A 24,525-nucleotide genomic window follows, 5' to 3' on the forward strand; every position below is an offset into this window, starting at 1 on the left:
TAGTTTAGCAAAATGAGAGCAAAGCCATTTCAAGCTACGAGGTTGTTAGTAATAAAGTGTTTGTATGTCTTTACAAAAAATAAAATAAACTTCCCTCCTGTAGGTAAATTAGCCTACCATCTCAGTAAAAATGAGCTGGGAAAAAGTAAAAAAGAAAAGAACAGTTGAAATGTAGATGATGTTTTTATACTGGCAAGAATATGGGAAGACTGGAAATGTGATGGGTTTCGGCACGTTTCCTGGAGGAAGGGGATTGAGGTAGATGACAGTGGGTGTAATCTTCAGGCAGAGTTAGGCTGAAGGTGTCAGTGGTACCCTGGCAGTTCAAGGAGAAGTTGTCTCTCAGCAGTTTAGATGCATCCTGTGTGAGAAGTGGACGTGGACGGTGTGGGACACCCAGCGTTCTCAGCTTTCACCGCCAGATGAGTGAGGTGACTATTTCGGTGTGTACATCTGTGCTGGGCTCAGACAGGGCTCCACAAATGCACCCACAACTCTGATGTGGAGAGCCAATAGGGAAGGGTTATGGCTGGTCCTGGGCGTGACAGAAGCTGCTTAATTTAGCACCATGAGAACATCCCTGTGTGCGAGGGATAAATATAGCTGCCGGTCTGAGAGGCATCGGGTTCGGAGCACAAAGAAGACGAAGGCAATAGAGACAAATTCTGTGGCTAGTGTGGAAATATTCTCTGCTGTCATTCCACTGACCTCAGGCACCAAGTCTGCTTTCAGGGGACACTGAGGGACTGTCACTCAGCCGTGTGTGCTTCTGCCAGGAAGCCCCGGAGAGGGGAGCGCTGCTGGGGGATGTCCCTGCTCAGCTGCCTGCCCCCACACACTCTGTGCCTGGGAGGTGCTTCCGCTGACTGCAAAGTGCAGCACTGAGGGGTTTTGCTTTTCTCTTACATTGGCACCTCTGTGTTTTGACCGAGCACTGCAGATTTCTATTATCCTCCCTTTTTGTACATTACTGACAATAAGTTATATCCTCCAGAGTTCTTTATTTGTGGGAGGGCAGATTCTGGGGTCTGCTTTTGCTTCTTTTGAGTGACCTGTTGACTTCTGTGGCTTGGAGTTAGGTCTCTGATGGAGTATTTGTTGCTAAACTTCCTACCAAGATGCTGAGAGGCAGACAAATCTTTGTCAGCTGTGTGACAAGACACCCTGATATTGCTGCTTTGCTGCTCACCTGTGCCAGGTAATGACCATTATCTGTCCCTGGGGCCTGGCAAAGTGCGATCTAGAATGCTTGCCAGAGGCAGTACAGCTCTCCAGCTTAGTTAATGTGTTGTGGATTATTTTCTGTTTTAGCAGAAACATGTTCTCTCTCTGGGACTGTTCCCATAGCTCTGAAGTATTTGTTACAGTTGTTTTGTTAAAGATACAGTTGTTTCATGCAAAGTGGTCTGGCTTTGTTAGAATCAAAATCCACACCTATGCAGTTAAATCACACACATCAACCGAAAGCTGATTACAAAGATGATAAACCATCTTTAACGTTCTTTCATGATGCTACATGTAGCTGCAATGCAAACATGAAGGGGTGCTACTTATTCCAGCCTTGATAAGCAAGCATTGAATTGCACTTTGAGAAATTTGCTTTTGGATGAAGGTTTTTTTGACTCTTTAAAGCTGGCACGCTGTGTGATGTTGTGAAAATACCACATGTTCACTGACTGGGGAAGGAAAAAATAGTTTTTAAGAGAGATTTACAAATATAATGAAACTTCTAAAACATGACAGCAGAGGGAGCCATTGAGATTTGGTTTATTTGGTTCTGTTTAAAAGGGGGAAAAAAGGGGCTTCAAGCTCTAGAGCACTATTCTCCTTCACATTTAATTGAATTAAAATGGGGAGGGGGGCGGGGGTGTTTAAATGCATGCTAGGTCAATCCATTTTACTCTAGTGCCACTTGTGGCATTGAGATACTTCCAGATATTTGATTATATTAACGTTCTGGGCACCTTCCTAAGGAAATTCTGGGAACACAACTGTGCAGCAAGCAATAACCTCAGTGTGTCAAATGCATGAAGCCCCCACTGGAATGTGCAGTGTTATTTATTAAAATCTGTACTATAAATCCGTGTTATTTTTAATCTGTATTACTGGCCTCATTTTTTACATCTACTGATATTTTTTCTACTGTTTTGTGTTTACTTCAGTCTGTATACTCCCATATGTTTGCACTGTGCCTGAAGCTGTGTGGGCTTTGCAAGAATGTTAACAGAAGTTCCCGAAGGCAAGCTATGTGTGCACAAAATGTTTTTCTGTATTTTCAGAAATCTTGTTAACTGATAGGCTGTGGCAATTGGCTAAGAAGAAAAATGAATTTAAATTCTTATTATTGACTCTCCCCATTACCTGCTGGAAGCCACAACAAAGAAATGAGAGCTCACAGTGCTAGATGGTGTCTGCACAAACACCGCAGCACGTGGTCCCTGAATCAAAGGGTGCAGCACAAACTGTGGTGTGGGAGGAGAAAGTGGAGGGGGGAAGATGAAGTGAGCTGCCTATAGCAGATTGATGCCAGTTTAGGTTTTACTCCAGGCATCATAGCTGCTTTAAGCCAGAGCTAGGTGATAGTGCTTGTTTTAGCACCTGTATTTGCCATCCCTGCTGCATTTAGTTTGCACCAGGACTCTGCCATCATGCAATACTTTTTTCAACATTGTTACCTAATGTTGAATAGCAGCAGCAGGAATTTCACATTACCCTTCATGATGATTCCCATGTAGTTGCATCCTGAATGCACATCAGCCTCTATAAACAGCTATTTTTCTTCAGTTCACAGGTGTGGTGGGGTTTTTGTGTTTTGGAGGTTTCTGTTTGTTTGTTTTGAGGTTTTCTTGGTTATCGTTTTGTTTGTTGTTGTTGTTTTTCTTTTTACTTGTGAAAACATCTAAGATGCAATGCTGATTCAATGTTTGAACCCTCCTCATGTACTTGAGGAGAGATTTTAATTTCATTCTTAGCTTAGTATCTCGCCTTCACCATTGTTCTGGTGTACTTTCTAAAGCCACTGAATGCTCGCTGACAAACACAGATATTGGAATGGACCTTGGACCTCAACACACTTCTTTTTTTAAGCATTTGCCTATGTGGGCAGGGAGCAAGCAGATTTGTCCTCTTATCAAAGGATGCTGAAGGCTTTCAGTTTTGGATGTTAAGAGTGGAAACTGCTATGTCCTTTAAATGATGGTTCATAGCCATTTTTTCAGTGCACAAAATTCTGCATAGACCTGTAAGAGTTCAGTGCAGCTTACTTCTTTAATAACAATAGATTTAACTGGAGATTGTTAGGCATCTGTGGAAAGAGATTTAGCTGAAGACAAAAATGCACTTGGAACCAAAGGCTGTGTTCTCAATTTAGCAAACCTAGACTCTCACACAACTAACAAAAATGAGAGTCCAGAGACTAAATCCAAGTGGAAGTGAGAGTTCATGGACATGCTAGATGCCCTAACTGCAGCCAGGCAGCTTTATATTGTTTTCATGCTAGCACTGCTGCTTCTCTACTACCTGCAGAACTAAACCCACCATGAGCAGGGACAGATTTGCCAACCCCATCAGTTCTGTGTAGTGGCCACCTCCCTGCTTATCAGTGCTGACACTAGTCCCAAAACATAGAAAATCAGATGGTTAGCTAAGCTTCCAGAGGTTTTATACATAATGTGAGCTCTTTGAAGTGCATTGTGTATTCACATCTGCTGCTTGCAACTTCCAGGTCCATGGGAAGCCTTTGTGGGGTAGGTGAGATGAGGCATGAGCTGCTGCACAGAGGTGCTGCGAAAACAGGAGTTTTGGAGTCTTAATCCTTCTCTGCTTTCTGGTCTCTGGCCTTAGAGAGTCCCTACACCTGGGCTGCTCTTAGAGTGACCTGTGCCTCTGTGGTGCTGTGATGTGTTGCATCTGCATCTGGTCCTGCTCATACCAGTTTGTGAGGTGCATTCAACTTCTTATCTCTTCCCTTAAGAGGTTAAATTCTTTGATAGCTGCTAATTGAGCTAAAGATCCACGAGAAGGGAAGAAATTCATACTTGCCAACAGGATTCCAATCACCTGAGATGTGTGTTGTTTGGTATGATATGGCAATGTTTCTGTACTCACAAAAAATGACTGCTTTCTTTAGACAGAAATAATAGAAATTCTTCTTATTTTGATGGGTGTATTAGTCCTTGGTCTAAACAACAAAATGATGCTTCCAGAAAGAAATCTTATACATAGTTAAAGCTCTGTAAAGAAAACACAAACAATTAAAAGCAAGATTCTCAGCATTTATAGAATCTTAGGTTACTGTAAGTATGGCACTGACTTAAAAATAAAAGCATAGACTTAGATTTTACCTGGACTTGGGTATTTCCTCAGAAATTGAAACATCAAAGCATGAACTTGTTCTTGCTTTTGAATTTTCAAAAAAATTTAATTAACAACCAATAGCTTGTGATTTAGGCTCATCAAAATTTAGAGTAAAGCAGAATGAGTATTCTCTTAATTTTTTAAATTTAATAACTGCTACAGCTGTAACTTGATGGGATTTTGCACTGGACAGCAAAGAAGGAGGAACAGTAAGCTCTTGTCCTTTTAAAGACTGATCCTTCTGAAATCTAATAGCAACAATTTATCTGCCTTAGCAGATTTTCCACTGCTGTTCATTCAAATGGATGTGCAAATGTCTGGGGACATTAGATTTTAGGCTTAAAAAATAATTTTTTTTAACTGCACCCTAAGACACTGTTTGAATCAAAATAAAAATTTACTTTATGTATAGTAATTACATTTCAAATTCTATTAAACCAGCTAATTCTTCAATTGAGATTATCAATGTTTTACTTAAATGCATAATGCCTGAATTCAAGCATCATTTTAGAAGTGTATTTTATTTTTTCAGAAGGCCACTGAGACCTTTTATGAGTCATTACAGATATTCCTAATCTCCTTAAAGTTTTTATTTTGAAATTTTTCTGATGTTAATAAAATGAGGTTTGCAAAAGAAAAACTTTTTTTCCTTTTAATCTTATATTGTACGTTTATGGCATCAGAGAGTGTTTTAAACTAAAACAACCTTCATACAATCCTTATGGTTTGTTTTTCACTCTTGCTCCCATTCACTCATTCAAATTATCCATTTATTTCATTTATTTCTGGAAGGTGGGCCATGTTTGTGTCTTCCAAGAAAAATTATGGCCATCATTCTTTGTTTATGGATCCTTACAGTTGATTTGAAACAGCTCCTGAGTTTAAAATGCAGGTATCTATTAATCTGGTGTTATAGGAACTTAAAATTAATTTAAGCATGTAAGTTAAAAAGAAGAAAAAAATTAGGAGGAAAGAAGGCCAAGGACGTTGGATTGCTGTTTTTAAAAACATTTGGGTTAATACAAGAGTTTCCAGTATGTAGTATATTAACCTCTCTTTCACTTCAGTTTTGTTTCTATCATTCTTTCTTTTCTGCAATCCCATAATGACATTCTTAATTCCAAGACACAGTATCAAATGAAAGCAGGGGCGCCCTGCATGTCTGTCCACTGTAATTACTTAAAGATTGCTTTTGTTTTAGCGATGGGTTGACCTTCTGAAGTTCCAGCTGTCATGCAGTAATACACATGACAAGGAGGTATTATATGCTATAGCATCCTTCAGCTTACCATGTGCACTTGTCCCTCCTGATTGCCATTCACATGTCTGGAGAGTTCTCAGTTACGGGTGCTGAAATGTTGAAGTAGATGCAGAAACTCTGTCACTTCTTGCAAATGTAATGTCTGACCTTCATAGCTGTACTCTGCCATTGGGGACCAGAGATAAACAACTCATCCTCTTGGCACTTTCGTTCCTGTGGGCAGATGTGCACTCATGAGATCATCAGGTTGTAGTCACTCTATGAACTGTGACAACTTAACTGCTCATTGGGAAGGCTTTAAAAAGAAACAACAAACCAAACAAACAGCTGAGCGAACCAGCTTGCGGCTGTGCTTGTGACAATATTGCTTGGTGTCACACACAGAAGTACCAGCCCACTCCACAGAATGGTCCCTCATGGAAGCACACACCTCTCTGTGTGTGAACAGTGGTCACTTGTGGTGGATATTGAGCTGTGGCTGGCTGTTAGGTGTTTGAAATAGATCTTCAGGCCTGAAACAGAATGTTCCTCTGGTGACTGGAGACCTGTGCTGCTCCTCAGGAAGGCTGAGAGCTCCCCTGCACCAGTGATATCAAAGGTTACTATGCCTGCAACTACATTTCTCAGGGGTTATTACTCAGGCCATGTAATTTTTATATCCTACAACTTTAGTGCTATTAAGAGAGACTGATTGATTGTTACTTCAGGGGCAGTTGAATGAAGTTTGGATCTGTTCACTCTCCCAGAGTGCTGTTAGTTCATTATAGAAATATTTGCTTGTAACCAAGTTTGTATTAATTTGATTCATTCTGGTTTCAAAAAATTTTTTTTTTTTTCAACTGGATAATTTATAGATATAAAACAAAGTATAAGAATGAAGTTCTCAGTCAAATGGCATTCAGTTGGCCAAGCACAATATGATACTATCTACCTTCAGAGATCTGTTTTCTTCCTCTGATTAACAACAAACAAGAGATCTAAACTAGTAACTCCTGAGGAGTTTATAATGCATTTCATATTAATTATTGCTGTTATACTTGTTGTGAGAGATATCTCATATTATTTGCTTGAAAAAGGATATGGTTAATATGCAATTAGGATGGCTTCTTCCTGAATAGTTGATGTAGGGACCTTTTACTGGTATAGTAAACCAATAATTTCCAAAAAGTGGGATAGAAGATCTCCTCTAGTAAATTGTATCATGTTAGATATCAGGTTATAGGGTTCAAAGGACAGAGTAGGAGTTGACATGTCATGAGATGCTGTTTTTACATTAGATTTGAGATTATTACTTCAGTGATTTAGGCCTTAGATAAGCTCCTTTCTAGAATGGCAGCACCTCACAGTTTGGGGAGTGAGCTGATCCTTCTGAATGAAAGATGTTAGAAATAAATAATCAACCAATAATCCACACTTGTTCTGATGCTGATAAAGGGTTAAAGAATAATATATTTAATCTAGATAAGCCTTTTTAGTGTTTATTACACTTTTGAGTCTTGTTTTTCTATTAGGTATAGAGCTTGGGAGCCTGTGTGGGCAGCAAGTGAGACGGTGCTCTCCATTACACCCAAAAAAGTCCCTCAAAGTTTTAAGAAGAAAAAGAAACTGCACAAAAGAGGAGGAAAAAATATAATGTAACATTTTCAAGTTTATATATTTTGAGTATGGAAGATAATTTCTGAGTTCCAAGGCATGTTATTTATCACATTCAAATTGGAACTCAGGGGAACTTCAAAAGATACACTGCTTAAAATATTATTCAACAGAAAGTGTAATAAAAAAATTGAAAGATTAAAAGTTAGTCACAAATAATCAGAAAAACAAGGCTTTCCCCCAAAGCATATCTTTAAATATTAACTAGACTCACTTTTGATCTTCATGCTTAATTCAAATTCAGGATAGATTCCAGACCCAAACTGAAAGAAAGTGCTGATATTTTTCTCCCCTCATTTGCAAGATCTCTGCTCAATGCCATATTGCTTGTTTACTTCTCTATGATGTTTCATTTATCTAGTTATGTTCTATAACACACATGCTTTAATATTTTATAATGGAAGCTGGGCTCCTGGGTAAAGAGAAGGCTTCATCTCTTGAGATTGCCTAGATCATAGGCCAAAAAAAAGAAAGCCATGCTTTCCTCTGACTTGAATGTGAATTAATACCTCAGATTTCATTTTGGCATCAACTACCCACTCTACATGCTATATGCTCTGTTTCCCTTGCTCACTCTCTGACTGTAGATCGTCAGTGTTCATTTCAGCTCTTAGATTTTCTACTTCCCTCTTCATTTTAACTTCTCTAAAATCACTGGAAATCCTACCTGCTGTCATTTTATTTTCTAGTTCTGTTCTAGTTTCCATTTCCTGCTTCTTTCCTTTGTACTCCCTGCAAGCAGCTCCCATGATCTCCTGATAATTTCTTTCTAGTTCCTAGCAGGGATAATACTGACTTTGACTACATACCCTTTGGAAATCCAGAGTAGTTTCAGCTTTTATTCCTCTGTCCCTTCTTTTATATATATATATTTTTAAATTTTTTCAGAGACTGGTGTTATTTCTATACTTGTTAACTTACTCTCTGTTGTCAAACTGCTTTCTCCTCCCCAGTCACCCACCTGTGGGATATCTCTTCAAGAATGTCCAACCATTAATTGAAGTCCCTAAAGGGTCTATATTTAAAATCTTTGCCTTTTTATAAATACAAATTTTTTCTTTTATTCATTCACATATCTATATAAAGATATGAGTAATATATTAAAAGAAGACAAACTATCCTTTCTGTTATATATCAACTGTTCCACAATCCATTTTTATCTTCAAGGGAGCTCTGCTTTCTTACTTCCTTCAGATCTATAAAGGGCACTATATTTTTGGGTACTGTCTTTGCCTCTCCTGCATGCTACAGCCAGTTGTTGCAATTTTTCCCTCTTATTTCCAATCCAATTGCACACATAACTTTTTCTAATTTGTTATGTTGTGTGTTATAACATCTATTTTGGCATGGGAATTGCTGCCTTACTTTATTTGAATGTGCAGGACAGTTTCCAACTTTGTCAAGATTTTTTTCTTCCCCTAGGCCATTGCTAAGACTTTATCACTTCTTTAGCATATTGCACACAAACTCCATTTCACAGCTCCTTCCCAGCCTACCCATCACTTCTTCCACTGTGACTGTACCAACTTCTTCCTCTGAAGTAACCTAAGGTGCTGATCTCTTTCTATTTTATAATTTAATTTTCTTAAAAAGACCATCACTCTCTTTTCATAGTGCCATCTTATCTCTGTACCCTCCTTCAAAATCTTTATTTTTCTGCCTTTTTACGTTTAGGTGATGTGACCAGAAATGCTGATGCTGACCAGAGGCAGGCAGCTCAAGTCTTAGTCCTACCCCCACCACAAGGTGAGGTTCAGCTGGCTGCTGCCTGCTTTGAAGGAGTCATCCGTGCCTGCTGCCCATGGCAAGGAATGAGGGCAACTTGCTGCATTCTGTAATGTGAATCACATAGGCAGCTCAGAGAAACTTCTTGCTATTGCTGCCAGGATGATTCCCTGGGCAACTGATGGATGAGATCCTCCATTTGTGATTTCTTCTTCTGTTATCTTGGAAACTTTGCAGGTTCCTATATTGTCCTACTGCTAAAAGGAGCCCGCTCCATAACCTAGATCTTGTTGTAGCATAAATAATATAGATGTGTCAATTTACAAATTAAAGCTTATAGAGTTATAGTTTACAGATTAATGATTACAGAACAAAGATTTGTTTGGTTTTTTTGCTTGTTTCCTTAGGCGCAATCTTGTTCTATTGAAAAATTCTGAAGACTCATTAAATCACAAAATCTACATTCTTTCCTAAAAGAGCATTGGCAGTAAATAGTAAATACTTTGTTCTATCTACAAAGTTTAATTTTTAATCCAAAAATTTAAAAAATTTTAACCGGTTCTAGACCTGTGAAAGATGCTCTGCTTTTGGGGCTGATGCCCGAGTTTTCAGAACTGAATGTTTTTCCTTCTCATCAGTTAATCCCAAATAAATGCACAGGAAAACTCACTGCTGGTGTTCCAATCTCTATTGATCAGCTGACCCACCGTTTGGCCAGGGAAAATGAAAAAGCATTCACACTGTCAATTTTTTTGTGCAAACAGCGTAGAACTTTGGCCCTCAAAGAGGTGAAACGAAGGTTTGTTGAGGTGTCTGTGCATGGATTGCTGGGCCTGTCACCAAAGGCTCCTCTGGATTTCATGGAAAACCTAAACTGACTAGTGAGAGGAAGAAAATATTGTGGAGTATTGACTTAGCACTACACTTTTATTTTTGTTTCTTCTTTTGATTGCATAGATTAATTGTCAAAAAAAAAAAAAAAAGGAAAGCATTATCCAGCAGGTCAGTACTTTGTAAATGTCACTCGCAGGTTCCCACCAGAGTCAATGGAAGCTTTTGCATTGTCTTTAATGAAGGAACATTTAGGACTTGATTTTTCTTGTGGCAAGGCAAATCCTTCCTAAAAGGGAGCAGTAACATCAATCAGTGCTGCTGATGCTGCTGATGGAAGTGCTGTGCTTTCCAAGCTTGTGGTGTCTCCAGGGGAACACAGGTGCCTTGCTGCAGCTCTGGATCTTGCACATGCCTTGCTTCCAGCCTTAACACTTCACGGTTAAAAGTACTGCTGATGTTTTACTTATATTTTTCAGAATGAAATGCGTGCCTTGCTGTTTGCCGGCAGGTGGCAGTGGTGTAGGAGTGTTAGGCATGACCAGCAAAAAACCCAAGGGCTTTGCTACGGCTGTTTCCAGGCTGCTGTGCACTCAGTTTCTTCCAGCTGCGAGGGGATTATGAGCATATTTCTCCTTGGTCTGCATAAGTTGATTCATCTCATCAGCACTTTCTGATCAATTGATACATTTTTGAAAGCGTGTTTCTGGCAATTGCTTTCTAGTGTGTGAAATGATACCATCTTGGGTATTGATGAAAATGGATGCTAATGAAATAAACAGAAGCACTTTTTACATGGCCCTTCCCCAGTGACACAGGAGCATTGGGCATTCGAGCGTTTTTTCCTCTCACAAACGGCCAGGTCAACATTTTCTGATTTGTATATTTGTCTTTAAAAAAAATCTGTTTGCATCACAGTGCAGGATTTGAAATCGACTTGTTCTGGTAACTTTTGATTTCTAAGGAAGTGTCGCTCTGCATTTATCAGCAGTGGCTTGATTGGAGGGGGACAGAACGAGCTATTAACCCCTTGTTTGCAAGAGTGGGTGTGGGTCTTGCTTCCACCTGCAATTCTGACTCCAGAGCCTCCTCCTGCTTCGGTCGGGGCAGGAGGGGTGTGTGTTGGCACAGTGTCCTCTGCTGATGAGTCATGCCCTCCAATGCATAGAGGCAGAGGTAAGTAAGTGTTTTGGTCTCACACTGAAACCCCCTGCTCTCTAAATCTGCACTCTACAAGTTAACTGATGTTTGTATGTCAATTAAAAACGATTAAAATGCACTCAATGCAAGGCCAGCATTGTTTTCATTTTGCAAGCGCCAGGCATCCCAATACCTTTTTGTGTGCTCGAGCCTTTTCAGGATTCAGAATATTGACTGTTTTTCTGCTTATGTCCCTGATAGTGGGTGAGATGCAAGACTGACAGAATAGGGTGCCTCACAAATTTGGCTGCTGCCTCTGCTCTTCTTTTTACTGAAGAGCTGGAGTCTGATATCATGGTGACTCTCTTTTATGTAACATTTCATAAGTGAACCAGGCATTTCTCAAAAGCTCCTGAAGTCAGCAGCTGAACTTCACTATACCTGGTCAGGAGCTGGCTTCCCAGTGGATGGAGGAAAGAGGCAGGTTGTTGGCTCCAGTCATGACCAGGGTCATAAGCACATCAAAACAACTCCCAGAGGCTCTTGTGGTATTGTTGTGTAAAGAAGTTTGGAACTATTGGTCTCTAGACTTTTGGTGTAGGCTTTTTGGTTGGACGATTGAATTTAGGTGATACAGATCTCTACCACAGCTAGGATTTTGAGTGAGGAAAATTAACTTCTGTAGCTGTTTTTCATAGTCCTAGAACTCAGAAAAAGCAAAAAACAAAACTAAAAAAACCCAACCAACCAACAAGCCAACCAAAAAACCAAAAACAAAAATCCAAAACCAAACCAAAACAAATAAAAACCAAGACCAAAACAAACCCCCCCCCACTAATTTGAGAAGGAATTTGAGGGTCAAACAGTTGTACAAGTAATTGAATGAAATGGGATGTCTGGCACAGAATTTTTGGTCTGGAGGGAAGCATGAAAAAAGAGGAGAAACTGCTAACTGTAGATCAAGCATGTATTTGTCTGTAAAAAACCCTAGCCTGAACCTGTTTTCTGACTGAATTGTAGTAAGTATATAAATATAATTTGCTTTTTAGTATAATTAAATATGAAACAAAATGCTTCTGAGAGACTCCATATTAGCAATGAAAGCCCTTATTTTATTTAAGTTTTCTGTATTTTCCTTATTCCGTGGGTTGGCTTCTCATGGCAGTAAAAATCATGGCCCTGCTATGTGGTCACAAGATCTAAGCAAAGGGCAACCCACTGAGGGAATATTGAATCACTGGTCCTACTGCTTGCTGGCATCTGAAATTTAAGAATCTATCGTTGCTTCTGTTATTTTTAAACTTCTATCATGTTTAGACAGGCAGTGCTAAGTACCAGCTGACAAAAATTGCTTTGGTCTTAAATTCAGAATCTTTTTCAGGAAAAGATGTTTTCATTATAATCTTTTTCATTTACCTGAGGAGCAAGAGGAACCAGAAAGTCTATTTGAACTATCATTTATCAGCTGAAGCCAAACATGTAATTGCTTATGCATTGTGAATTTTATATAGGTCACTGACCTTTCCGGAATATGCAATAATTAGGATTTTCTACTTATTTTGGTGTTTCATCCAGGAGGCATGTGGAGCAATTCTTTCTTCTAGTTGGTAGCCTGCAGGACATTTTGTACTTCAAAATAATTGAAAATAGGTAGAAAAATGAGGAGTTGTCAAAGATTAAATTAGTTCTTAAAGGAAAAAAATTAATTCTCAAATACAAGTCGTGATTTGGTGGTTGTTTGTAAGTGCTGAGCACACTGGGGTTCTGGGATGGGGATACAGAATATTACTGCAATACAAATAAAGGCTGCTTGCACTTTAATGATTTAACATAGTGCTCACAGGGCCAGTGAGCTGCATCAGTCAATGCTTTCTGTAAATACCCAAAACTGTTCATGTGAATAATCAACATGCTTATGTAGTTCCAATATTGTTTGCTTTGTACTATACCTTTTAATTTTTGATGATGCTGCCATTTTGAGAGCGGATTTATGTAGTGTATTACAGAGGAGGTGTGTTGTACTTAAGATGAAAATGGGCTCACCGTACCCAAAAACGAAATAAGAATTTAGCATCGTTTCTCTGTTCTCCATTAAAACCTATCCATGAATAAAAAAGGAGGTACAAGTTTGCCCATGGAAGAATATGTGTGTCTCTCAAATATGCAAGCATGCTTAGTCCCCACTCCCATGAAGGAAATAGGGGTGGGGAGGCAGGTAGGGATTGTACTTTTTCTGTCTTCTTGGATGGAAATGATACTCAAAGTTCAAATCCAAAGGAAAATGGCTAACAGGTGTAGAAAATTGGGGCAGTGGAGGGAAGAGTAATAACCTTTGTGACTGGTTTTGTGATTATTTCATCTCTGTCTGTGAGGAGCAGTGAGGTCTTACACTTTCCAAATCAGTGAGGGAGCCGGAGGGGGCTGATGCTGTGTGACTAGAGGAGCTGGGACAGGGAAGCAGGCAGGGGGAAAAATCTTGGTTGTTGTTGGAAGCATTAGCAAGCAGACTGTAAAAAGCATGGTGAAAAGAAATGGGTGACATTGCAAATAAAGGCAGATGTGCTTGCAATGGATTGCAAATATTTAATGGACAAGAAGAGCCTTCACACCATCAGCACAGGGGTCACACTCTCCAGGATCCCACAGGGACAGGGCAACGTGCAGGCACCATCAGAAAGAGCGGCCAATTTCCTTTCTTGGTGTTGGGCAAAGTACCTGCAGACACCTGTTGGAATTTTGTTCTTGCCATGATGTTACAGCTGTGCGAGATACGCTCATGGTTTGTGAAGGAGAGGGGACTTTAGCAGACAGGTAATGTTGCTATGTACTTTGTGTCCTCTTGATGGAAACCAGATTTTTATGAACCCAGTGATGTTTGGGAATGCAATAAACTCTACTAGAATATGATTTTTATGATTACCAGAAATGCCATAACATTTCAAGGTACTAGCTTCTGTGGACAGATTTAAGTGATTGAAAAATCTTCGAGGAGAACAGATGTGAACACTGGAACCAAATGAGAGCATGTATTTCTCACATCTGTCCCTTTAATTTTCTGCATTTTTGTGACTCTGTCTGGAATTGTGGGATGCTATATCTGTCATATGCCAACAGATGGCAACATTATAAGTCCATTTTTAAAGACAGAAATAACCAACCTCTCAGCTGCTCCAAATTTAGTCAGAAAAAAAAATAAAAATTAATTGCATCTTTCTATGGATGTAAAATAATTTTGTGTGCCAGTTAAAACCCCATCAAACTACACAGAAAATCCTCACCAAACCCCCTCCCCCAATCACAAGTACAGTTCCTTATTTTTTAATAATTCTTCCAACACTTCTTGTATTTCATTGTTTTGCATACTTTATATTAAATTTAATATTCAGTGTTGTTTGACCTGGTTTTATTACGTTACCCTTTCATGAGTATGTATGAAACAATGTTCAGTGATGTTTCCTAAGCCTTTTGAGATCCCAGAAGTAATAAAACTTTAACGTAGATAGATATCTCAGGTGTTTTCTATTGGTTTCCTTAATGTGTTTGTATAATATTTTATCAGAAGCAGCAACAGCACCACAGAAGTCACAGGGTGAATTCTCATTGTTTCACGTTATACAGAAATCTGATGAGACGAGCCATTGATCCTGCTAGCTTAAATATGAGGCTTTATAATAAATAATGCTGAATGGGATTCAGACGGAGCCCTCCCAGTTTCTGAACCGAGCGTTTGCTCGGCTGGCTGCAGCTCTCTCGCTCGCACCACTGAGCCATGCACGCTGCACTGATGGGTTGGGAGGCTCATGGCAGCTTCTCCAGCCTGCTCAGCAATTCAGAGAGCGACTCCAGGGGTGGCACAGCAGTGCTGGGTGATGAAATGAGGTGGAAAGTAAAGATATCTCAAGAGGAAGACCTTAAAGTGTTGTGGTAGAGGTGTAGCCTAATTGGGGAAAATCTTTGGGGGATCACCATCTTTCTTGAAATTGTGTCCCTGCTTCAGAGCTTATTGATTTTTTTCCTGTGCATCCATAGTTTTAAAATCTATACTGTAGACCCAGCAGATGTGATATTTAGTGTATTATTCTAATTTAACACATCTTCATTGAAACAAAATATTTTTCAGGTAAACATCCTTCATCTATTTTGTAAGAATACCATTCCTGGAAATTACATTTGTAAGCAATCTATCTACAGGGATAATCTGCATAAAATCCAAGGTGTAGGCAGTCAGAAATGGGGGCAGTACTGAGAGCAGGGGCAAACTGCTGTAGATGGGGTAGGAGTGTTGCAGGTGGATCAGCTCCTCCAGGTGAACTTTATGTATTAATATAGGTACTGTTTCTTCATCTTCAGGTGGGCAGATGCACAGGAAAGGTGTTTGTTTGAGGTCACATGTTTTACCAAGAGATTCTGAACATTTATAAATGAAAAATCCTTTACAAATGTGGAAGATTATTGCCATTATAGTGCCCATTATTATGATGTGTGTGTAAGTGTCAGCACCTACTTAGAGTTCTACAGCGCAGTATCCTTGAACTGAAGAGTTCAAAGAATGTAATCCAGGCAGGACTCTTGATTTTGCTACAAAGCAAAGACTAATGACACCACTGTTATTTGGCTTTAGGCCAAAACCTGTTGCATTTCATAATTAATTGGCTTGTTAGCTCATGAAGAAGAATGCATATAAGTTGTGCTAAATGGTGTCAAGTCACTCTTAGGAGGCAGCACACTGTACCTCAAGGGTCTGCTCTTGAACTGTGGAAAGTCTGTGGAAAAAGTACTGCATATTTTGGATGGTTTAGGGCATCTGTGATAGCATCTGCTTTTCTTCCTGATTATTCTTAAATCCAGTTTCCTTCAAATATGAAACCACCAGCAGAGAGACTGCCCAAACCATGTAGCTGGCTTTGTCAATGTATTGCACTTAGAAATTAGCTGTTTCACCCACAGTTTCTCAGTAAGAGCTATGAGAAGGAGCTGTGTGGTGCGTCCCACACCTCCTCTGGGCTCTACACTTCTGCCATGTCCCATTTATGAAATCTGAGATGATCCATTCCTATATTCCCCTCCTGTAGTCCAGTTCATTCCCATTAGGGGACCAACAAAGTCACCCTGCTTCTTTTGAGCTGGATTATCCTTAAAGTTAATACCTGTAAGTGAGAAAGGATAGTGCCTCTGACTGTGTGCTTGAGGACTGGAAAGAGGAGAGCACCCAGGTTCTCTGGCTTCATAAAAAATGTCCTGCAAGTGCCCATTTCTGGGCACAGGCTTATGTTTCTAGCATCTGAGGAAAAGTTGCTGTGTTTCACCAAAGAGCTCTCTCATTCCTTTGTGTATTTAAAGAGCTGTGTCTTGGATTTTGTTTGAAAGTGTCAATTTAGAAGAGAGGCTGTGCCATAACCAAGGCTTACTGATGCTGCACTCCATGTGGGCTCTATCTATGACTGTTGAGCATCACAGGGCAACTTCTGGGCAGCCTGAGGAAACAACCAGCCCCTTGAAAAACCCACAGGGGCTGCAGCTGCTCAGAAAAGTATTGATCTCAACCTTGTGAGAGCAGTGGTTCAACTTCATCAAAAGCCTGTTTCTGATTTATTTCAGGAGCAGTACATTATTAGACCCCATGCAGTGTGGGATTTGGCCCTTTTAAAAAATAGCTGGAGCTACTGCTCTGTTATGGGACTGGACCTGAGGAAACTTGCAATCTGTAAAGGACCAAAGGACATTGATTTATCCTGGCAGGTATCAAGAATGAGATCCTTCTCTGTGGCACCCTTCAAAAGACTTGCTGGGAGAATGTAACGAAAGGTTGCCTGTGAGGGAATAAATTGTGGGTGAGAACTGAGCTTTGTGGCATTTAATTTAGAAATTGCAGTGCCCAACAATCCACTCTGCTCTGCTTATTAGAAGATGTTTTACTACTATCTTTTGTTAGTTTTGGTGGCTCCCTGGGCTCAAATATTGTGTGAACTTGAAGACAGAGGGATGAAGATAGATTTCTTGCTGCTGTGACATGGTATTTGCATATGGTGCACACTAAGGAGGAGCTACTGGTAAATCTGTGATGAAACTGCACCTGAATGTCTGAGTTGTACCAAAGAGACTTCCAGAGCTTGTATTTGGAACAGTCCAAATCAATTAGGTGACCCTTCATCAAGGCCCTTTTACTTGCAAGATTTCTCAGTTGCTACTTACCAGCCTCTCACTCATGACAGAAAGAAGGCATCTCATCAAAGTGTCCCAATAATATATATATATAAATATAAATAACACTGAACTGCACCAATAGTCATGTGAAGAGACCTGCAAGCCATGATAGCAATGTCACCTCAACTTGCAGGATACAGACCGTAGATTTATGCAAGTATTTAATAGTGGCTTGCCAAGAGAATCGGTACTCTTTTCAAAAGGAATCTTTCTTCATGTCTTTTGATATTTAAAGAGCTATAATTACAATGGCAAAGCTTTGAATTCTTTTTTTTCCCCCATCCTTTTTTACACATTAATTTATGGACCAATCCAACATTACAGACAAGCTAATGAAAGAACCACACACTGCCTTTATAATTTTTTCTTCTTTTTACAGTTTCACTTGTGTGGATGAATGCAAAGTAGTTAATGCTATAAATAAGTTTAATGATGTATCTCTTCTCTCAATTGCTGGTTGTTGATGCTGCAGTCCTGCATAATAGGAAAAGAAAAGAATTGGATTTAAGTCTTTGTCTCTTTCTTTCTCATGCTCCAGGTTCTTCCAGCTACTAAATACAAGTATTGCTCTCTTAGTTCTATTCTATATATTTAACGTTCTCAACATGATTACCTCATCACTTCCCTTCCACTCCCTATTTTGGTATCTTTAGCTTTGTGAAAATATTGAAATTACATAAGGCAATTTGCTTCTGCAAAATCAGCAAAATCTGGAAATCTCCTATGAAATGATGTCTTTTCAGCTGGTCAGGGTTGGTGGTGAGCAGCAGCAGGTATAAAGAGGGAGGAAATTCCCTTTGTGATACTTTTACTACTGCCTCATGCAGCATTCATGTGCTATCAGACATATGATGGGGAAGCCTGGGACTAGCACTTTTCAGGACTGAGAGTGGCATTCAGCCCTGAACAGCAAAGACTGTGATACTTCTAGGTCAAGGAGTTTAATAAAAATCTCCTTGTCACCTAAACTGAGGAATGTCTGGATTGCCTTTTGGAGTCTTTCTTTTAGAGTTTCTTAGTTGGGGTGCAATCCCCTGCTAAGAGGACCACACAGCTTCCAGGTTATTTTCTTTGCTCAGACTGGAGCATAGAAAATGCTGAAATTTGCCTTGAAACAAGGAAGGTAGGAGTTCTACTGTTCCTAATGGTTATGTGGAAAGCTATAAATAACTTGCATAAAACTAAAGTTAGCATCACTAACTATAATGGTGTTGATAGGACATGTTGTGCTCTCTATGCAGGGAAAAAAGTACTTTGATCAGACAGCCTACATGGATAACAAAGCAGTTGATCTCATCCATATCACATTTTTGCAACAGATTTAGGCATGATTTACCTCTGATGGTCATCTTGGGTGCTAGGCAGTAATTGCCACATAAGAGACATCTGCCAAGTGAAAGGTCTAATTGTGCCCTTTTATCTAAAGAAGCAACAATACTGTAAAATATATTCCAGGATAACTTTGAAAGCAATGAGCTGTTTTCACAAAGGATTGCAAAAAAACACAGATTGCCCAGGGACCTGCCTGTCTGTCTGCAATGCAGATGCAGTGGGATGACTGCATCTTGAAAGGTTCAGGAAGAATATAAACTTTGGGACTGGGGTTGCAAGATGCTGTGGAACCAGGGTGTAGCATCATGGCAAGTGAAATGGAACATGGTTCTTCAGCATTGCATCAAGGACCTGGGCTGACAGAAATGAGCTCTGTCTCTTTAGACAGGCATCCCATCCGGTTCACTTGAGAAGCAAATAGATGGCTTGTGCTAATCTAGAGAGAGACTGCAAAATCCTGGACTGCCTTGGCTAGATTAAAAAAATTTTTAGAAGAGGCCAATGAGTGAGACCTGAGACTACTATCCTTGAAGAGGTCCAGGTGCATCCTGGAGACTACTCCCTGTTGTTATCCATATCCACACTCCCTCTTTCCTTTGTTCCATTTTATTTCTTATTTCATAATTATTTCTTCTTTTGTAGTGTAGGATAGCTTCTATGGCAAGGGTGGAGGATGTCTCGACGGTTGGCTTGGAGAGTGATATTCTGCATTTAACACATAAACCTGCAGAGTGAAAGCAACTCAGCATCACTGAGCAGTTTCACAAAATAAGGCTTGTTTTCTCTCCTGCTTTCTCACCCTACAATGTGTTAGAAATTAGAAGTGTTTTCTGTATTCTGTAAGGAAAGAAAGCAGATGCCTGGTCCCAGAATGGGTCCTGGACTGCTGATCATGGGTGAAGCATGGTACTAAAGACCATGCAATGGGCAGAGCTATTGAAGATGTAGTGGAATGCCCTTCATGGTCCTTGAGTATATGTGTATATTTGATTCAGGATTCATGAACTACACATCTAAATACTAGCTGCCTTTTGTGGACCTGCCTTGAAAGGATGAAGCATGAAACAGAAAAATAAGAAGCCTGCCAAAAAAGCTGGTTGGATCCTGGAAAAATGCCAAAAGAAATCCCAGATTTCTTGACCTTCTTTGTACGTTGTTCAGACCCAAGATACTAGATGCTCTTGGCCAAAACCATCAAACTGTGAGTCCTTCTGATATTGATGAAATTCTAACAGAAAAGACTTAGAAGCGCTGCAAGGTGACCAAGAAGGAAGATCCAGGGAGCTACAGACCAAACCTCACTTTGGTCCCTGGGAAGGAGATGGAGAAGCTAATCCTGGAAACCATTTCCAGGCACATTAAGTATCAGAAAATCATCAGGCGTAGTCAGCATGCCTGACTTCTGACTTGATTGACTTGATAAACTTCTGTGATGAAGCAACTAGTCTGATGAAGCCTGGACTTCAGTGAGGCCTTTGACACCGTTAAGGTGTCTCATAGAGAAGCTGCTGCTGCATGGCCTGGGTGGTGAGGTGGATTGAAAACTGGCTGAATGTCTGGCCCAGAGGGGGGTGATCAGCAGTGCAGTGTCTCGTTGGAGGCCAGTGACTAGAGGTGATGCCCAGGTTTCAATACTGGGTCCAGTCACGTTGAACATTTTCTTTTGTTGTCTGGATAGCGGGGCTGAGTGCACCCTCAGCAAATTTGCTGATGGCACCAAACTGGCTCATAGGCTTCAGAACCATGATGACATCCAGAGGGACCTTGACAGGCTGGAGAAACGGGCCAACAGGAGCCTCGTGACGTTCAACAAGGGGAAGTACAAACTCCTGCATGTTGGGAAGAACAACGTCATGCATTGGTACATGCTGGAGGCCACCCAGCTAGAGAGCAGCTCGGCATGGTCTTGGTGGGCACCAGGCTGCATGTGAGTCAGGAATGCACCCTTGCTGCAAAGAAAGGGAGTGATATCCTGGGCTGCAAAGAAAGGGAGTGATATCCTGTTAGGTCAAGCAATGCCAGCAGATGAGGGGAGATGATCCTGCCCTCTGCTCAGTGCTGGTGATCTGGAAGGCCAGGACACATCTGGGCTCCCCCAGTACAAGAGACACATGAACATACCAGAGAGAACTAACAAAGGCCCAAAGGATGGTGAAGAGATTTCTCACACGAGGAAAGGCTGGGAGAGTGATGGCTGCTCAGCCTGGAGAAGGCTCAGGGGGACCCCATCTGAAGTGAAGGTGCAAAGAGGATGGAGCCAGGCTCTTCTTCTGCTGCCCAGTGCCAGGACCAGAGGCAATGGCCCAAACCACAATGTGGGAGGTTGCCTCTGAACATCAGGAAATACATTTTCATTGTGAGCGTGATGAAGCCCTGACATAGGTTGACACAAGAGGGGCTGTGGATTCTTCATTTATGGAAATATTCAGAAGATGTCTGGACATAAGCCTGAGCAATGTGGCCCTGCTCAAGCACAGGAGTGCGACCAAATGTCCCCAGAAATCCCTTCCAACTTTAGTTGTGCTTTGATTCTGTGAAAACTTAAATGAACTCCTGAACAAGAATTTATTGAACAGTCTCCTGCTTTGGGAAAAAGGAGCATGTATTTAGACTGTTCTCAGGAGATGTAATTTTCCATCTAATATTTCCCCAGGTATTTTATGGTCTTATGTTGATAATTATAATAGTGATACTTAACTCTTTCTGTAAGTCCAAAATGTTTTGAAATTAGTGAAAATAATAAAAATAATAAAACAACTCTTTCTGGTGAAAAGCAACTTATGGTTTATTTGTCTGAGATTCTTCATACAAAATAGAAACTAGGGAAAGTTTTAATCTGCATAACTGTTATGTTAAATTGTACATTAATTTTTACATAGTGTTCAAACTACTCCTGCTGCAGCCAAGGAACAATGGGAGAGCAGGTAATTAAACACCTGCAGATTTTCATAGATTTTAATGGAAAAGTGTGTAGTCTGGCAGATAATGTGTCTCTTAAGCTGCGTAAGTAGACTATTTGAAGTACTGTTAAAGCAGCACTTTTATTGACATTTTGAACACTTTTTCCATCAATGCCATTACAGATTAATTATTTTCAATTTTCTTAAGTGCCAAAAACCCCACATTAATCTACCTCAGTTCATGTGATAGAAAAAGAAAGCTCTGAAACTTCTACAACCCTCTAACAGTATGTTATGATAATTATTAAATATTTAATCTTACCTTTAAATTCATCTAGATCAGGTATCTGTTAATTTTTCATTACTGGGTGAGAATTTTTAATCAAAAATGTGAAAATTGGTGGCCTGTATGTGTTCTGCTAAACAAATGTTTCATGAATCATATTCAACAAAAACTTTCCCTGGCTTCTTATGATTTTCTTTTTAGAATGTCATCTTTTTTGTGGTAGAAAATGATGTAAATTTGAGAGCACTTTCTGAAGTGAAAAGCAAAGTAGTTTGGAAATTTTTTTGTAGCATTTTTTTTAAAGCAGCTTTAATAATTAGTCTTAAAGTCTGGAATCTTCTACATATTGAAAGGAACTAAGTGCCACAGTTCTATTGAAATTCAATTATATTCAGGAGCCTGGTCCTTCTATAATCACTTTAACGTATCAGTCAAAATTAAATTGATCAGTTGCAATAGCTGGTATGATAATTTAGGAGAATTTACTACCAGTAAATGCTATTTCAGGAACTGTCATCATGTTTCAAAGAGAAAAAAAATATTCAGTAATTGAAGAAAGTCTTGGATATATGAAAATGTGTTCATTTAGCTCAGATCTTCTCTTAGGTAGAGCTGAGTTTTTTCTAAGTTTTGTCCTGAATGGCATCCAATTTGTGATGTTTCAGGCTTCTTATTAAAAGAAAAATTTCCTTGTTTTCTTTCTGTATAGCAGTGACAAACCCAGTGGTTTTTAAGGCAAAGGTGCCTGAGCTGGAGAGTGGAATAATGCTGTAAAAATTTACGTATTTAGTGGCTGACCTGGAATGAACTGGCTGTGCAGTGAAACTAGAAATATCTGCCCATATTTAAAGATCCAGCCAATTTTAAGGCAAGGCTTTGAAGACAGAAGAACTTACTGTGAAGCTACAAGGCTTCCTACTCCCCCTTGCTTACACTTCTGCACTTCCATTCTTGTGTTGAGGTCAGTTCAGAGATTTTTGAATGTCGCCATGCTGATGAAAGTGCAAAAGCATTGAAATTGCAGTGAGCAGTGAATGATGCAGTGAACTTCTCCCAGCTAGCTGGACAGACTCTCTATCTTTGGATAATATACTGAGGATGGGAAAATTTGGGCCTTTTGCTGGTTCAAGCCAGATGTGAACCATTTCTTTGTGTCTCATAATTGTCCATGTGACAAACTTCCCACCCCTCTTCTATATCCCTCTCTGTATCCATCCAAATCTTAAGGGGAACTTGAGCTTGGCTATGGTTGTGAATGTCTAGTACCTCCAATTTTCATATGACCAGCTTGTGGCAAGCTGTGGGATAGCTGTCACCTTTGTGAGCTGGAGTGGGTATGCTCTGGGCTAATGCTATGTAAAACCTACCTGCTGCTTTTTGTGCTCTGCAGGGCCTGCAAAGAAGCGGGCAAACTTCCCAGCTCCAGGCTCCGGGATGGCGTGTCACACTAGAAATAAAGGTGAGATAGCCTGTGCCTGCTTGAGGGCTTAGAGATGCAAGCAGGGAGATTTGGGCAGAACAAAATGCCTTTGAAATGCCAGAAATCGGAAAGAGCTGTGCTGGCATTCTTGTCTTCCCCTTGGTTGTGCTATGCCACGGGAGCCTAAGCCTGGCAGCACGGGCTTGTCTGGGTAGTACCTCTTGAACTGGTGTCAGCTGTTGGCTTCAGCAGGCCCTGGGAGCCAGCAGCCTCTCCCACGTCAGTAGGCTCTCTCTGTGTGCCGGGAGCATATGGCACAGCTCCCCTCTGCTCCCCATCCATCCTGCCAGAGCTCAGCCCCGTCCGGGCTGCTCAGGAAAAGCTCACCTCAGGGAGAGCTCACCTCTGCTGCCCAGGGAAAGCTCATCTTAGGGAGAGCCCACCTCCGCTGCTGAGGGAGAGTTCACCTCAGGGAGAGCTCACCTCAGGGAGAGCTCAGATCCGCTGCTCAGGGAGAGCTCACCTCCGGGAGAACACACCTCAGGGAGAGCTCACCTCCGGGAGAGCTCACCTCAGGGAGAACACACCTCAGGGAGAGCTCACCTCCGCTGCTCAGCTCTTTCTGCATTTCGAGCTCCGCGCATTTAGGTTGTTTTGCCACTACTTCGGCAGCAAAGCGCAGAGAAAGAGTTAAATGAGTCGGGCAGCGCGTGTGCGACCGTGGGATTGCGCAAAGGCCTGGCTGCTCCGGCTGGCAGCAGCTGACAGGGGACTCGGGGGGTGCGGGGCTGCAGATGGCACCGCGCTACCACAGCCGCAGCACTGACGAGCGTTTGCTGCGGAAATCTCTCGCCCTTGCCACGGAGACTGACCTTGAAATGCTGCAGAATTCCTGGGCTGGATTTCTGTGTGCCCGTACCAAAAGCCGGCGCTGGCTGGAGGCGTTTGCTCGCTCTGCCGTGCAGCGGCGTGCATGGCGCTGTGGAAGGGGCTGCTGCAGACTGCCCGAGAGCTGCCCGTGCCGCAGGGCTGTCTGAGGGGATGTGTCTCATTGCATGAGTCCATTCCCAGCTGCCACTGCCAATGTGATATCGTTGCCTTGATATGTTTAAAGCTTGCTTTTATGCCTCTCGATATCTGTTCCTTGACCTTCTAAAATATATCCTAACTCTGAAGGTAGACAAACAGAGAGAGAGTGAGGGTGCTTGTTTCTGCCCACTAAAATGATCCCCCATCCTACTGTTTCTCTGCTTATAACCATTTATGTTTGTTTCTTATTAAGTAGCATAAAAAGTAAAATGAAAAAACCCCAACAACAACAAACCAAGACCCACCAAATCCCCCACCAAACCCAAAATCAGAAAACATGTTAAAAAAGAAAAAAAAAAAAAAAAGTGCCACATTTATCACTTGGCAG

At 40.8% G+C, this 24,525-nt stretch overlaps 2 long non-coding RNA genes across 4 annotated transcripts in view; one reads left to right on the forward strand and one right to left on the reverse strand.

Annotated features, from left to right (window-relative positions):
* Positions 1–661: 661 nt before the first annotated feature.
* The window catches only part of LOC134430339 (uncharacterized), a 180,531-nt gene continuing 156,667 nt past the window's right edge, over positions 662–24,525 (forward strand). For all 3 annotated transcript variants that reach the window (XR_010030802.1, XR_010030801.1, XR_010030800.1), the window contains exon 1: positions 662–1,198. This is a non-coding gene — a long non-coding RNA (uncharacterized LOC134430339). The remainder of the gene's footprint in view (positions 1,199–24,525) is intronic.
* LOC134430334 (uncharacterized) lies at positions 17,568–24,100 on the reverse strand. The gene is made up of 3 exons (XR_010030798.1): positions 23,981–24,100; positions 23,056–23,135; positions 17,568–17,644 (listed from the first exon to the last, which is right to left on the reverse strand). It is a non-coding gene; the product is annotated as an uncharacterized LOC134430334 (long non-coding RNA).

The sequence above is a fragment of the Melospiza melodia genome, chromosome 1 (assembly GCF_035770615.1).
Source record: "Melospiza melodia melodia isolate bMelMel2 chromosome 1, bMelMel2.pri, whole genome shotgun sequence".
Classification (NCBI taxonomy): domain Eukaryota; kingdom Metazoa; phylum Chordata; class Aves; order Passeriformes; family Passerellidae; genus Melospiza; species Melospiza melodia.